The sequence below is a fragment of the Sapajus apella genome, unplaced genomic scaffold (genome assembly GCF_009761245.1).
Source record: "Sapajus apella isolate SASKATOON/1434 unplaced genomic scaffold, GSC_monkey_1.0 scaffold103, whole genome shotgun sequence".
NCBI lineage: Eukaryota > Metazoa > Chordata > Mammalia > Primates > Cebidae > Sapajus > Sapajus apella.
The window spans coordinates 4,291,587-4,306,778 of NW_022437043.1; the positions used below are offsets into that span (position 1 = coordinate 4,291,587).

Genomic DNA, 15,192 nt, shown 5'->3' on the forward strand with positions numbered 1-15,192 from the left:
TATGAGAGTCCGACTTTGGAACTTCAGAGTTGGAAGGGGCCGTGAAAAGCTGAGTATGTATTTCAACACAGCCGAGGCATCTGCACCTCGTCCTCTAGCGCTCGGCGGGGCTGGGGCGTTTCGGTAGTGGCGCGCCCAGCTGGACCGGAGGGGAGCCCACCTGGAACGCTGCGCCGCGGGTGCGGGAGCGGCGAGTGGGCGGGGCATCGAGGCGGCGGGTGGCGACGGCGCTCAGCCCGCCAGAAGAACGCGCGGCGGGCAGACGGCTGGGAGCCGCTCCGGTAGGGCGAGCGCGGCCGGCGGTGGGTGGGAGGAGAGGTTGGGGGAGGAAGGAAAGGGAAGAGGCGGAGCGTGGGAGCGCACAGTGTCAGGAATACAATAGTGCTCCGCGCCGCCTCAGCCGCCGCCGCCGCCCAACCGCCTGCCCAGCGCTGAGGCCTGACGGGCCGGGCGGACCAGGGCCGAGGGCGGGAGCTGAGGCGTGGGGGGCGGCCCCGGCGGGGGGCGGGGGCGAGGAGGGGATTAAGGGGCAGGTGCGAGGGAGGGAAGAGAAGAAAGCGAGCGGTTAGGGGGGCGGTTACCACTCTGACTGGACTCGCCCGGCACGTTGCCGGGCCGCGGCGTGGAGCCGTGCAGGAGCCGCGAGCCAGCTGCACTAAGGTAGGCGCCGCGGAGGCCGGACGCGGCGCGGGCGAGGTTGGGGGCGTCGCGCCGGGTGGGCGGCGGGAGCGGCGGCCTCCGGGAGTGGAAGCGGGCGGCGCGGAGCGCACAGTCCCGGCCCGGCCTCGCCGCGCTCCGGGTCGCTCTGGTTCCACATCGTGGTCGCCTCCGGCGTCCCCGGTGCCTTGGGGCCGAGAGCGTGTGTGGGCTGAGGTAAAGTGCCTGGTGGCCCCTCTGCCGGCCCGGTCAGTGCCTGGTGGCCCGGGCGGGGGGCGGGGGCGGACGCGCGAGCTCGGCTGCAGCTCCCGGCTACACCGGGCAGGAATTGAGCGCCATAACTGTTGCGGCTCTTTCCTCCGGTGCCCCCTCCTGGCGCCCCCTCCTCTGTCCCTGCCCTTTGCCTGGTTTCGGGTCTGACGGGGCCAGACCCGAGGCGGGAGGACCTGCTCTGTCTGCCGCCAGGGGTCGGATGCTCCAGGGAGCGAGGGCGCGCCCTGGCTGTTTCAGATGTTGGGGGGCGGAAAGAACCGAGTGCCTGGAGAGGGGAGGACGAGCGGTGCTGGGAGCGGCGAGGTAACCCGGGGAGCCCTGGGTGCTCACCCGGCGGGAGCGGGAGCGCGGGCGCCCGGCGGGTCGGCGAACTTTCCCTCCCGCTGGCGTCATTGTTCTAACTGCAGGTCCGTGGCCGCCGAGCGCCGGGCGGTCCCGGGATGGGAAAATCGCGAGGGCTTTGCTAGTTTTTCGGGAAATTTTCCCACCGTTGGGCACGGCAAAGTTAACTTTTCTCCAGCTCTCGAGTTCGTTTTATTCTCTCCGCCCCGGGGGCCGTAGATTTTTTTTTTTTTTTTTAAATAGCCTTCAGTCTTTTCTCCCGCTTTTCAGAGCAGAGCCAGTGGTTCGGTGGAGTCTGGCTTTAAATTGCACAGGGCAGCCTGAGTTTATTATTTGTGGGGAGGGGGTGGCGGGATCTCGAGTGAGTGGCCACAATGGTGGTATGTGGAGGCATGTTTCAAAGTTTTTATCGCTGTGCAGCCCTGGGACATATGTAGCTACTAGGGGATTTGGCAAGAAACTTGTTTGGCCGCTTCTCCGACTTTGAGTTGCAAGGAAATCCGTGGCCTCGGATGTGCGCGAGTTGTGTGTGTGTGTGTGCGTGCGCGCGCCGTGAGATGCGTTTATCTATGAAGCTTGAGGATGAGATTCCCCCCTCCCGCCGTCTGATTGTGTAAGAAGTCAAAACGGTGTTGAAGGTGATTCCAGTGGTAGCCTGGAGGGAAAGGCGACCTCATTCCCTGTGTTCAGTCTGATAAAGTTAACTGCTGCTCTCTAAACTTAGGAAGTAATGAAAAGTAATTTAGGTAAAAACTGGTTGTACAACATCTTTGCTTAGCTTAAGCAACCCAGAATCCACTTTCCCAGACCAGTTTGCCTCTTTAATACTTTCCCTGCAGCCACTTCTTGTCAGTCCAGGCTGGGAGGGGGTAAGAGTAGGGCTGAGAGAGGAGTCGGTCTGAACAAAGCATTGTGCTTTTATTTAGTTTAATACTTCCAAAACATCTGTAGACAATGGGAATGTGGATCCCGGCCTCTGTACCGTCTGAGTGATGTGGTTCTCACGCTTTTGTAGCATCATGTAATTACTCTTCGGATAAGTGAAAATAGATTTTTTTTTCTTTTTCGTTTAATCTAGGAGTATTCTACCTTCATAACATCATTTTCTCTTTCATTTAAAGTGAGCTCTGAGCTTAAATACTTAAACTGTAAAAGGATAATACCCTCTCTTCAAGGATTACCTGAGATCTCTGAGAAGTGCTTCAGTGCCCAGCATGTATTCAACTCTCAATCGATGTTAGCCAGCATCATTGCCACCTTTTCTCTAGTTGTGCTCTTCTTTATGCTTTTGTTTGCTAGAGAATAGCTTTTAACCCAATATTGTTGCCTTGCATTTTCTGTTCAGTCAATTCTGGAATACTCAGGGGTACAAGTCTGGCTCTAGAATTCACACTTTCTCTTTTTCCTCTTCTCTGAGTCATATTGCTTGCCCTCGGCAATGTGATATGAATCTGGTCACAGGTAGAAAAAAGTAGAAAAAGGCTTCCCACTCCTCCCTGAAGTGTTTGTGACCCACCTTTAGGCCCGTAGGAGAGATTCCCAGGAGCAAGACAGGTGATGGTGCAGGGCTGGCATCATAGCTGAGAAGTGTGGGTTGGTGAAAGTTAAAATAAAGAAGAAAGGGTGTTGAATTGTAGGTTTAGTATGGTCCTCTCCTTTAATAATGCTTGTCTTTTCCCTCTCTTGTGTTCCAGCAACTATAGCAACCATTTTTTTCCCTAACCTACACAAAGCATCTTCTTTCTGCCCACAACTTTGAGGTCTGGCTGGAACTAGGCAAGTATTTTGGAGGAGGTGGGGAGGTAGGAGGCATCAGGTGTTGGTAAAGACATGACATTATGGAGGGCTCTTACAAACCTTGATCAGAGACAGAGACAGTCCAAAAATGAAGTTGAACATTATCATGGGACATAATGCACGAACCTCCTCATGGAGCTTACACAAAAGGAGCCGAGAAGATAGAGGTAATATGCTGTCTCACGTTAAGAAGATCTCTCATTGAGGTATAATTTACTATGATCTTGACTTGCTCCACAATATAGGTGAGGAGTGTTGAGTGACACCCATCTGGCACTCTCCTAACATGGGGACACTTAAATGGCTCACAAGTTTCTGTTGTTCCAGTTACAGTGGCTGGGAAAGCTGAAGCATTCTGGTTTGCGTGGTGGGGAGGATCTAGGATGAATGGGTAGAAGTGATGAAAGAATAAACGGGTACTAGCAAGTAAGTGGTCATTACAGACCAAATAACTACCACTTTGAGTTTTCTGTTTTCTGGAATCTTTGTGACTCCCCCATGGTTATTTTTGCCTTCTTCCTGTAGGTCTTTCCATAGACAATAGCAGCAAAGCTCTTACCATCAGAACTGCCTCTGTGCTTTTCTTGGGAGAAAGTAAGAAAAAAAAGGTCCCAGGAAAAACTTGCCTGATTTCATAGTAAGGCTTGGGAAAAGGAAGGTAAGAACTTAGAAGGCAGCTGATTGAAGAAAGTAAAGGTCCTGGTGTGGGGAAATAGTACTGGGGCCTTGACCAATAGGAGACACCTATGAGCTCATCAGTACTTTACAAGCAGCAAGTAATTTAATCTTTGCCACAACCCAGGAACCATGGCTGTGCCTTGCTACCCAAGGAGTTACTTTTCCCTTGGCATTGGCTGATGGTCAAGGAAACCCGAGTCTAGAATGTGTTTTTTTTGAGACAGCTGACAAGAAAATATGATACCAGCATGGCCAATACACTAGACTGTGTGTGTTGGAATCTTCTGAGACACATTCTTTTCTAGATTTTAAAAACTTATTTTGATAATTACGAAATGTTGCAAGAATAGTACAAAGAACTCACTATATTCCCAGTTGTTAATAGTTTGTTCTCATTTGCTTTATCACTTGTTCTTTTTCTTTTTCCAAACCATTTCTTAGTAATCACTGAGATGTATTATTTGTTCTTTCTTTCAAACCATTTGTTAGTAATCACTGAGAGATTGCTACTTATCAAGGGCATTCTGTCCAGAACAGTGGCTCGGGTGCAGCCACTGGGTATAGCAGAACATTGGTGGTGAGGCAGGGCCCCAGAGGTAGAACAGAGTATACCTATAGCTGTGAAGCACACATTTGTAAACTGTGTAGAATCTCTAGGACTGTGTAGATTTAGAAATCATTATCAATTGTAAAAGTGGTTAAGATAAACCCCACTTTTCTCACAATTCTTGTCAGGTTTGTTCTTAACTATGCCAAACTTTAATATTGTTGATGAAAATTCACTCCACTCACCAACATTGCAGCAATAATATATTCTCCAACATTTTCATTTAATTCATTCAGCAAACATGTATTGAATACCTTCTGTTTGTTAGGGGTATAAGAGGTGAAAGATAATCATCCCCTTTACAGCTCAACTTCCAGTGGAAAGGAATTAAGTCATCTTCTCATAGTAGGGGGAAGAGGGCTCTGCTGAAGGCGTTCACAGGGAGTGAGGGGAGCACCATCCTGGTTAAGGATCTGAGGAGTAGATCTCTGGGAGTCATTTTTGGTGGATGTAACCTTGAAGATCTATCTTCTCTGAGGCCTACTCTTAAATGACAAGGTTCATGAGTTAGGGAAGCCTTTGGTGTTATATACCAAAATGAGGTCAGGCCAACTTGGATTCAATCCTAGCTCTACTACTTGCTCTTGGCCAGTTACTTCTCCGTGCCTCAATTTCTTTGACAAACCATATCTCTGAGGGTAGCAGTGAGAATTAATTGATGCTCTGTAAACATTCATTTCATCGTACTCTACAAAAATGCAATATATGAGGAAATTGCATGAAAAGTAATCGGTATTAAGGTGGGATCCAAGAGGGGATGTTTCTGTTTTTTCAACAAATAAATATCTAATTGCAGTAAGAGCTATGATGGAGATTACCATGTAGGATAATAACAATAGCAGCAATGATTTCTTAAACATTTCCTGTGTGCCAAGTATAGTGCTAAGTGCTTAACTGAGGATCTCTCTCTGAGGTGTGAAGGTGAAGCAAAGGTAACTTGCCCAAGCTCACACAGCAAGTATGAGGTAGAATGCCTCTGTGAGGGAGACCAGCATGGTGCCCTGAGCCTTGAGAATGAGCAGGAATAAGCAAAGTATAGGTTAGAGAGAAGGGATTGCCAGGCAGGGGTAGCAGCAGGTGTTGTGAGGGCACTGGGTGGGAGAGAGATGTGGAAAGGATCCACAGAGGTTTGGCTAGGACCTGGGGAAAGACAGAAGAGGTAGGCAAGGGAAGATTGACAGGGCCTTACGGGACCTCATTAAGGAGCTTGTGTTTTATTCCAAGTACAATAGGAGGTTGCTGGGAGGTGTTTTCTCTCTGTCTCTCTGTCTCTGTCTCTGTCTGTGTCTGTCTCTCTGTCTGTCTGTCTCTGTGTGTGTGTGTATGCGTGTGCGTGTGTTTAACTCAGAAAAGCATATAGTGAGTCCTAAACAAAAATGGTTTAAGAAAGTCATTTCCCCTTCAGTGTCCCACCTTGCCATCCAATAGAGGCAGTATCTCTGGACCGAATGTGTAGGTCTTAAACAGTTTTTATTGACTACCATTAACATGGCTAAAAAGAGTGGCTATGATGCTGGAAGAAGCTGTTCCTTCAGAATGCTTCTAGAAGGAGGTTTAATTAGGCTCACATAGCTGATGCTTTTTAGGCTGCATTAAGGGAGCTCTTTCAGCTTTCACTGATCCCTGTCACATGGGGAAAAAGTAGAATTGAAAGAAAATGTAATTCCTGGAAACCTGAGTTGTTGTTCAGTGTTAGAAATGGAACTGTCGAGTATAAGACTTTGGTTTAAATATATCATGATAAAGATACTTCAGTGACTAAATGGAAATTTTTTATGTTTTTTGTTTTTTGCATGTGTGTGCCATCTGTGATGGCAGACAGCACATTTGTTAGAATCTGGGAAGACTTAAGTATTTTTTCAATACTTATATATTTATTTATTCTCATACAGGTACTGGAAGTTTTTCTGTTTGAAACTATTTCTTATCTACAGAGTAAACTTCACAGGAGGAAAACCAATGTTCTATTCCCCTTCCCATAAGTACTAGGGCACAAACATATTTACTTTTAAGTAGCCTGTGTCAATTAGTTTTTTGGGGGAGGGTGGTTAGCTGGTGGCTAGATGATCTGGGATAGCCTTGCTTACACATCTGGTGGTTGGCAGGCTGGTTGGTCTAGGAGCCCCTAAGCTGGGATGGTTTCTCTCCACTCCATGAGGTCTGCCCTCCAGTTGGCTAGCCTGGACTTATTAACATGGTGGTCTCAAAGTCATGAAGAATAGCAAGTGAGAGCAAGCACCTGTGCACAAGCACTTTTCAAATGTTTGCTGTGTCACATTTGTTATTGTGCCATAAGCTAAAGTGTGGAAGTGCTTCTGTGGCCAAGTCCAGGGTTATTGTGGGAGGTGACCATTCAAAGGTGTGGATACAGGTAGGTGTTAAAAAATTTCGGGCCATTACTGCAATAATTCATAATAATTAGTAATGAATGTAAGCTCTTAGCTTTTGGTAAATCTTTGTTAAACACCCATTTCTGAATGTAGTGTATTCTAGAGACTAAGTAATGTGATTGTGCCGTTAGTAACACCTCTTCCACCAACTGTGGAATGGAATGATGGTTTTTCTAGGAAGAAGCCAAAGGGAGATTGTGTGGTTTTGGACATAGATATTCTTGTGAGTGGCTTAAATGCTTTCTGATCTTGTGTGGCTATTATCAAAGTAGTCCCTAGATTTCCTCAACCTTCCAGTCAAGCATTATCATGAAAACCCTAGCATATTAGACTGTACTACGTTTTGTGGTCAAGCAAAAATACTGTTGTTTGGGAACCACTACCACCTAAGAGATGAAAGAAACATTTGCGGTCTTTCCTTGGAACCTTTATGTGATTTATAATTTGTATCTAGGAGAGGAAATCCTTATTTGACCATTGGTAATAAGGACAAGGGATTCTCTATAGATATGTTTTATTTGGTCAAGATTTAAAAATCCTCCTGTGGTTGCAGTGAAAAATCCAGCATTGTATTGTGAAGTGAGTGGCCAGGAATTACCAATCTGGGGCATCAGCCTTTGACCTTTGCTTGTGAAGATCTCAGAAGTAACACTTTCCACATAACTGAAATAGGCTTTACAACAGCTTGTGGCCAGAAATATGTTACATGAAAATGCAACTGGACCCTAGGAAGTATGTGTGGGAAACTATACAAGGCTCATTTTGTGTGTCTTAGAGATGTACCTTCCTCCAGAAAATTGCCTGGTGATAGAATCTTAGCTTTTCTTCTTTTCTCTTAGGATAAAAATTAAAAATCTTTGACATTTTAAAAGTCAGTGACTTGAAAGAGCAATCAAAATTTATAAACACACACATCATTAGACCCCAAAAACACTTCCAGGAATTTATTCAACAAATATTTGCATATTAATTGGAGTATTGCTTGTGGTAGCAGAAGATTGGTAATATCCTAAGGGTCAATCAAGGATATTGAAGACACTGATAGTTTTGGAGCATGCATTACCAAGCAGGTAGAGGGTGAGAGGGTTACTTTTCACTACATAAACTCTTATATATGCCTTTTGAATTTTAAGCAATGTTAATATATTTTCTTATTTTAAAAGTTAAATACATTTTTTAAAGAGGCGATATATAGTAATGTGAATCCTATCCAAGTTGACCTGATCAGAGCTATCCCTTGTTAAAAAAAAAAATCTAGCCAATTTCCCCCCCAGAAATGCCTTACAATAGTGTACTTCTGAATTTTTAACTATAGTTCTGCCTTTTCCAGAATGTCATATGAGTGGAATCATACAATATGTAGCCTTTTTTGGTCTGTCTTTTAATGGATTCATCCATATTATGCGAATGAATAGCCTGTTCCTTTTCATTGAATGGATATCCATTGTATGGATGTACCACAGTTTGTTCATTCACCTGTTGAAGGGTGACTTGGTTGTTACCAGTTTTTTGGTGGTTATGAATAGAGCTGTGGTAAACATTAGTGTACAGATCTCTGTGTGGACATAAGTTTGCAGTTTATTGGGGTAAATACGTAGGAATGGGGTTAGTGGATTTTTCTCTGACAGAAATTACCAAACTATCTTCCAAAGTGGTTCTGCCACTTTATATTCTCTCCTTTCATGAATGTGAAGTATGTATTGAGGTTCATCTTCCGTGTATGGATGTCTAGTTGTCCCAGCGCCACTTGTTGAAAAGACTGTCCTTTCTCCATTGAATTGCCTTTGCATATGTGTCAAAAATCAGTTGACTATGCTTCTGTGGATCTATTTCTGGGCTCTCTGTTGCATAGGTGTATGTATCTATCATTTCTCCATTAACACACAGTCTTGGTTACTATAACTTTATAAGTAGTCTTGAAACCAGGTAATATGAGTACTCTGGCTTTTTAAAAAGTTTTCTCTCAGGGTATTCTTAATTAAAAACAATTGTTTAAATAGAAATGGGGTCTCACTATATTGGCCAGGCTGGTCTCAAACTCCTGGCCTTAAGCAGTCCTCCCACCTTGGCCTCCCAAAGTGCTGGGATTACAGGCATGAGCCACTACCTCTGGCTTTTTTTGCTTTTTAAGAGACAGGGTCTTGCTCTGTCACTTAGGCTACAGTGCAGTGGCCCCATCATAGCTCAATGTAGCCTTGAACTCCTGGGCTCAAGTGATCCTCCTGCCTCAATCTCCTGAATACTGGGGCTATGGACACATGCCACTATGCCCAGCTATTTAAAAATATTTCTTTTGTGTGGAGATAAGGTCTTGCTATGTTCCCCAGGCTGGTCTCGAACTCCTGCCTCAAGTGATCCTCCTGCTTTGGCCTCCCAAAGAGTTGGAATTATAGGCGTGAGCCACTGCACCTGACCTGGCTTTTTTCTACTTTTTCAGAGTTGTAGTGATAAGAGAGGACATCCTTAACTTGTTCCAATCTTGGAAAGCATTCCATCTCTCACCATCAAGTATGATGTTAGTTGTGGGACTTTTTTTTTTTTTTTTTTTAAATATACTCTATTGTGCAGAAAAGAGTTAACATAGCAGGCCTGAGGCTGCTGTCTTTAGAAGGCCAATGTGCACTATTGGCCCTTAGCTGGTGTTTGGGAAACTGGCTTTTCAAGTGTTTAAACAGAAAAGATTGTATTCTACCTTCATTTATTTCTTTTCCAATGTTCTTTATTTCTTTATGGTAATCCAGTTTCCTACCTTGTTCAGTTTTCTGCCTGAAGAATTCCCTTTAGCCTGTCTTTTGAGGGCAGATCTGCTGGCAGTAAATTCTCTGTTTTTGGTTGTCTGAGAATGTTTTTATTTTCCTTCACTTTTGAAAGGACACTTTTGTGGGTTGACAGTTTTTTTTCCTCTTTCAACATAGTACTCCACCATTGCCTTGCTTACATGGTTTCTGACGAGAAGGCTGCTGTAGTTTTTTTTTTTTTTTTTTTTTTTTTTTTTAATGCCTTAAGTTCTGGGATACATGTGCAGAACGTGCAGGTCTGCCACATAGGTATACATGTGCCATGGTGGCCTGCTGCACCCATCAACCCATCACCCACATTAGGGACCTCTTCCAATGCTATCCCTCTCCCAGTCCCCCATGCTCCGACAGGCCCTGGTGTGTGTTGCTCCTCTCCCTGCATCCATGTGTTCCCAGCGTTCAACTCCCACCTGTGAGTGAGAACATGTGGTGTTTGGCTCTCTGTTCCCACATTAGTTTGAGGCTGCTGTAATTCTTATCCTTGTTCCTCCATAGTTAATGTCTTTTTTCCTCTGACTACTTTGAAGATATTCTTTTTGTCTTTGGTTTTCCACAGCTTGAATATGATATGCCTAAATGTGGCTTTTAAAATCTTTTCATATTTATACTGCTTTGTGTTCTCTAATCTATGGTTTGTTGTCTGTCACTAATTTTGGAAAGTTCTCAGTCATTATTTCTTCATATAATTCTTGTATCCTGTTCTTGTTTTTCTCTTTCTGGGATTCCAGTTATAAGTGTGTTATACTGTTTGTTATTGTCCCACGGTTCTTGAATGCTCTTCAGTATTTTCCCTCATTTGTCTCTTTTTAATTTTTGTTGACTGACCAATAAGCTTGATCTTCAGGCTCACTGATTCTTTCCTTCATTGTGTCAAGTCTACTATTGAGCCCACTGTTTTACTGTGTGTTTTTTTAAAAATTTCTAGCATTTCCCTTTGATTCATTCTTTTTTGTTTGTTTAATTGACATATCCATCACCTTCAACATTTATAATTTCTTTGTAGTGCAGACATTTCCAGTCATCTTTTCTAAGCAAACTTGAAATATACAATACATTGTTATTAGCTGTAATCATACTACTATATAATAGAGCCCTAGAACTTATTGTTCCTATCTAACTGACCAACCACTTCCCATCTTCCCTCTGCCCTCCCCATCCTCTGGTAACCACTATTTTATTCCCTACTTCTATGAGATCAACGTTTTTGTATTCTACATAAAAGTAAGATCATGTGGTATTTGTCTTTCTGCACCTAGCTTATTTCACTTGTCACAGTGTCTTCCAGATTCATCCATGCCACTGCAAATGACAGGATTTTATTCTCTTTTTATAGTTCTATCTCTTTGCTGAAATTATCTGTCTGGTCTTGCATATTGTCTACTTTTTACATTAAAGTCTTTGAGATATTAATCATAGTTCTTTTAAATTTTGTTTCTGATAGTCTCAACATCTGCATTTATTGAGTCTGGATTTAATGATTCTTCTGTCACTTGGAGTGTTTTCTTACCATTTGTTATGCCTCCTAACTATGCTGAAAGCTGAACATGGACGGGAGACACTTAGGTAAATATTTGATATGTTTGGAGAAGAACATGTTTATGGGGATTTATGTTAATCTGGTCAGGAGTTGGCTTGTGTTTTCTTGTTTTTGTGTTTTTGTTTTTGAGACATGGTCTCGCTCTGTCACCAGGCTGGAGTGCAGTGGTATGATCACGGCTCACTGCAGCCCCAACCTCCTGGGCTCAAGTGATCCTCCCATCTCAGCCTCCCAAGTAGCTGGGACTATAGGTGTGCTTCACCATGTCCAGCTGATTTTTAATATCTTTTGTAGAGATGGGGTTTCACCATGTTGCCCAGACTAGGTCTCTAACTCCTGGGTTCAAGTGATCTGTCTGCCTTGACGTCCCAAAGTGCTGGGATTACAGGTGTGAGCCACCACGCCCAGCAAGAGTTGACCTGTTTGATGTTGGTTTTGTTTTGTTTTGCTATGGGTATAGAAATTGACTGACTTTCTTTCTTTCTTTTTCTTTCTTTCCTTCCTTCCTTCCCTCCCTCCCTCCCTCCCTCCCTTCCTTTCCTTTCCTTCCTTTCCTTCCTTTCCTCTTTTTTGAGACAGGGTCTTGCTCTGTCACCCAAGCTGGAGTACAGTGACACAATCATGGCTCACTGCAGCCTCAACCTCTCAACCTTCTGGGCTCAAGCAATCCTCCAACCTCAGCCTCCTGAGTATCTGGGACCACAGGTGCATGCTGCCATGCCCAGCCAATTTTTAAATGTTTTTATAGAGATGAGGTTTCCCTATGTTGCCTAGTCTGGTCTTGAATTTCTAGGTTCAAGCAATCCTCCTGTCTTGGCCTCCCAAAGTGCTGAGATTACAGGCATGAGCTACTGTGCTCAACCAGGCACTAGAGATTTCTGAATTCTCTAGTGATACATTCATTTTGATTCTTGTTTCGCTTTGGGTTTTTACTTTGTGCTGCTTCCCAAGAGCTAGCTTTAACAGCTCTCTCAGTTGTATTCTATTGTTATTAACCATAGAGCTGGTTTGCCAAGTGGTAGTTGGTGGTGGAGGAGTGAGTTCTCTGATGATCTGATTAAACCTTACTTAGACAGGTGGAACCTGGGTCTTGAGTGTGTCCTTGGCAAGATTTCCTTTTCCTCCTCCTGGACTAGAGCTTTTATTTTTCCCATGTTCCTTTACCCTGGCTACAGTGGGTATCCACCAGTGTTCTCCAACCAGGGTTTCAAGTCCTTCCCCCTGAAGACTAAGAGTTTTTGTTCTGTATTGCAGTTTGATACAAGGTTGCTAGCTGTGCAACCTTGAGTGATAAAGGGTACTGTTTTCTTCAGCCAGCCAGCCAGCACCATGGTGGGAGCTTTCTCTGAGATTTTTCCCTTATCTTCCCTGTGAGAGCCTGGTGGAATTCCTGTAGGAGAAGCTTGTAAGAGTGTAGGAACCTCTTACAGGCTTCACGCTCTTATGCCTGCTCATACTGCAGTAATTTGGCAGAACTTCTAGTTTGGTCTTCCTACAAGTTTGTATGCTCGGATCCTGTATCTTCCTGTGGGTATGTGTCTTTCCATATATTGGGATTGTGGGAGAGTGATTTGTCCTAGGACCCCAATTCTGTCATATGTTGAAGAAAAGTAGTTGCTTTTTAGTTTATCTAGCCTTTTTCTTGTTGTGAGAGTGGAAATGATAGCTTCCCAGTGCTTTGTATGCCCAAGCTAAAACCTGAAAGTTTTAATCTATATAAATGTCTAATGCAGTGCATGGCACATAGAAACTTAGTACAGGTTAGTTTTCCTTTATTTTTATTTTTCTTACTCTCTTGAATTGTATGGTTTTATGGCTAGGGAGCCAGAATAATTGATTCTAGTTTGGTTTCTGTTTTAAGCTTAAAATATCTCTACACAACTTACGTTATATGTTTGTCTTGCTGACTTAATTCAATGTATGCCTTTGTAGTTTTTGAATATGTCATTAGCAGTCAGTAATTTGCATCACTCAAAATTAGAGCATAATTTTATCTATTTAGATTATAGATTTTGTTAGTGACCATGTTTTTGTCATTTTTGTTCTCCATATTGCCAGGTGCCGTTCGCTTCAGCAGACATTTGTTGAGTGCTCACTGTGCTTTGAGTGAGGCACTAGGTATTGAGTAGAATACAAACCTGATTTGGTAAGTGGAATAACCAAGGGATCCCCAAGGGCAGTGGAAACCCCATGGAGGGAAGGATATTACAACTTGCAAAATATCTCCATTTCAATCTAGAAGGATTTTTTATTCTTTTAAGAATTTTATTTTTATACTAATGATGCATGAATGCATCCTAGCAAAAACTGAAAAATCGTAGAAAGAGCCATGATTGTTCTTGATATTCTTGCCCTATCAATGTTCTTGACATTCTCCTTCCCAGGGTTAATTTTGATTACTGTTTCTGTTTGTACAAATTGTTATGTGAAATGTTATGCCATCTAATAATTTAGTAAAATACTTTTATTTTAAGGGAATAAGCTCTCAAATTTAACTTTTAAGGAATGCTTAAAGAGATGACTGTTATTCAGTGGGGATGTATGGCCTGATAATGGTTCTTTGTTTCACCTTATGGTATAGCTATCTTAATTTTTAAATCCTATTATTAGTGGTAAGTGGAAGTGTTATAGTAAATGGGAAACACAGAAATTAGTACTGACCAAAAAAATGACCTGTTGACTTTTTTTTTTTTTTTTTTTTTTTTTTTTTTTGAGATTCAGGGTCTCCCTTCATCACCCAGGCTGGAGTACACTGGCACTATCATAGCTAACTGCGGCCTCAAACTCCTGGGCACAAGTGTTCCTCCCACCTCAGCCTACTGAGTAGCTGGGACTACAGGTGTGCACCATTATGCCAAGCTAATTTTTAAGGTTCTTTTTAAGAGATGGGACCTTACTATGTTGCCCAGGCTGGTTTTGGACTTCTGGGCTCAAGCAGTCCTCCTGCCTCAGCCTCCCAAAGTGCTGGGATTATAGGCCTGAGCCACTGCATCTGGCCTATTGACTTAAAAAAAATGGTACAGTAGGATGGACTTTTTTGGGGTTATGTATGGTTCTGTGGATTTTTTTTAAGACAAGGTGTCACTTTGTTGTCCAAGGTGGAGTGTGACAGTTGTGGCTCACTGTAGCCTTGAACTCCTGGGCTCAAGAAATCCTCCCACCTCAGCCTCCTGAATAGCTAGGTCTACAGGCATACATCACCACACCCAGCTAATTTTTTAGTTTTTTTGTAGAGATGAGGTCTCGCTGTGTTGCCTAGGCTGGTCTCAAACTTCTGGGCTCTAGTGATCCTCCCACGTTGGCCTCCCAAAGTGCTGGGATTACAAGCGTGAGCCACCATGCCTGACCCGGTTCTGTGGATTTTTAACACATATATAGATCAGTTCAACCACCACCACAATCCGCCACAATCAAGGTGCAAAACAGTTCCATTGCCCCAAAAAATTCCTTTGTGCTGACTCTTTAAACATACTCTCTTTCCACCCTAACCTCTGGTAGCCACTAATCTGTGTTCTATCACTACAGTTTTGTCATTTTGAGAATATCACATAAATGGAGTCAAACTGTATGTAATCTTTTGAGTCTTGTTTTTTTCTTTCAGGCCAATGCTTTTGATATTCCTTCAAGTTGTGTATATCAATGATTGTTCCTTTTTATTGCTGAGTAGTATTCCATTGTCCAAATATACCACAGCTTGTTTAATCATTCACCAATGGATGGCATTTGAGTTGTTTCCAGTTTTTGGTGATTGACTATAGCTGTTATAAAAATTCATGTACATGTGTTTGTGTGCATATAAGGTTGCATTTCTCTAGGGTAAATACCTGGGAGTAAGATTGTGAGAATTATACTACCATTCATGGTAAAACTAGTTAGCTAGAGTTTGAATGCTAGAATGGATAGAGTAGCAGAGACCCAAGTTTGAATCCCGCTTTTTCTTTTTACTAGCTGTGCAACTTTGAGTGAGTTTAACCTCTTTGTGTCTCAGTTTCCTCATTTGTAATATGAAGTTAACCACTGGTACTGTTGTGTGGAATAAATGACATATTAAGGACAAAATGCTGAGCAATGTATGACATATTAAATATCTCATGTTTAATAGAACCTTTTTGT

At 43.3% G+C, this 15,192-nt stretch overlaps 1 protein-coding gene across 2 annotated transcripts in view; it reads left to right on the forward strand.

The window, feature by feature from the left end:
• Nucleotides 1-361: 361 nt before the first annotated feature.
• The window catches only part of JADE3 (jade family PHD finger 3), a 150,177-nt gene continuing 135,346 nt past the window's right edge, over nt 362-15,192 (forward strand). The window contains exons 1-2 of one of the 2 annotated variants that reach the window (XM_032258469.1): nt 524-660; nt 13,138-13,225. The gene's annotated coding sequence lies outside the window, so the exon portion shown is untranslated. Of the gene's footprint in view, nt 661-13,137; nt 13,226-15,192 lie in introns of both variants that reach the window. The other variant, XM_032258468.1, reaches the window with a different exon arrangement.